Below are 1,232 nucleotides of genomic sequence, written 5' to 3'. Positions count from 1 at the left end.
AATCCTCTGTTTTCGTTGAGGAAAGAGTATTAGTGTGTAAAAAGCTGACTTTCAACTCATCTCTCTAATGAATAATTTTGGAGTTGCTTACCAGAGTTTTTAGTAACAGAAATTCTCTACCAGAATTCACTTTGAATTTCCTCCTTCCACTAAAGTGCCCTTTGGAAAACATTGAAGTAAGATTATACAGGTAAAATGGCAGAAATAAAAACGCATTTGAGATCATAAAAAATTATGATGAAGACCCCACCCAATGTGCTTTTAATTTTCTAACGAAAGAAACTTAAGCTTATTTAACTGCAGAGTTTCTGAAGACTGGAAGACAAAAATATAAGAAATATCCTATTATACTATGGTTCTGAAAACAAAACAAAAACAAGGAAAGACAACATAATGAGAGAAAAGAATAAGGAACTTGTATATGTGATATAGAGTGTAAAAAATACACTGAATCAGGTAAAACTAATTTTGGTCATGATGTCTGGTTGTTCAATATATTTCATTGTAAATATTGCTCTTTGTTAAGCTGTGACTTACAGAGGACTCAGCAGGGATCTTCTCAGGTAATTGTGTAGATGGTCAATTTCACCATTGCAAGATCATCAGGATGAAAAACTCCACACATCTTAAGACACACCTGCAACAGCACTAGACATACACTTCTATTGGTCCAACAGTGTAAGACAGACCTGTGTTTTACCAAAGGTTTGGATGTAGTATGCTATGTTTTATTCAGGCTGAAGAGCCAAAATAAGTCCAATTTGAGATTAACTCCACCATCTTGTGCTAGTCTGCCCTCAGACTAACCCCAAGAGCGAGAAAAAAAACACAGATTGCCACCAACCCTGCCCACCCTTAAGAAAGCAGAATAGTTGCCCAAGTGTTCCAGGAACAGAAAATCCCAATAGTTCAGAGAAAGGGCAGTGTGGTTAGAGTGGACTCAAACCAATCATGTAACTGCTTGTGTGGAAATTCCCTAAATTTGTTTGTTCAATACTATAAAAGCTGTGTTGATTTTGTGCTCGGGGACTTTGTGTCACTGGTTACCCAACAAGCAGAGGACCAAGCTTGAGCTTGCAAAGAAACGACTCTTTTGCTGTTCGCAGTGGTTGTGGTCTCTGGTGGTCTTTCGGTGGTACCAAGTCCATAAAACATTTCTGGGGTCTCGTCTGGATTCTGCCTCATAAGACCCTCCAGACGCCCCCAAAAACCCAGCTGTCAAGTCTAGTCAT

The sequence above is a fragment of the Dipodomys spectabilis genome, unplaced genomic scaffold, assembly GCF_019054845.1.
Source record: "Dipodomys spectabilis isolate Male_0828 unplaced genomic scaffold, ASM1905484v1 ptg000301l, whole genome shotgun sequence".
Taxonomy (NCBI): domain Eukaryota; kingdom Metazoa; phylum Chordata; class Mammalia; order Rodentia; family Heteromyidae; genus Dipodomys; species Dipodomys spectabilis.
Note: the sequence above shows the minus strand (reverse complement) of the source record.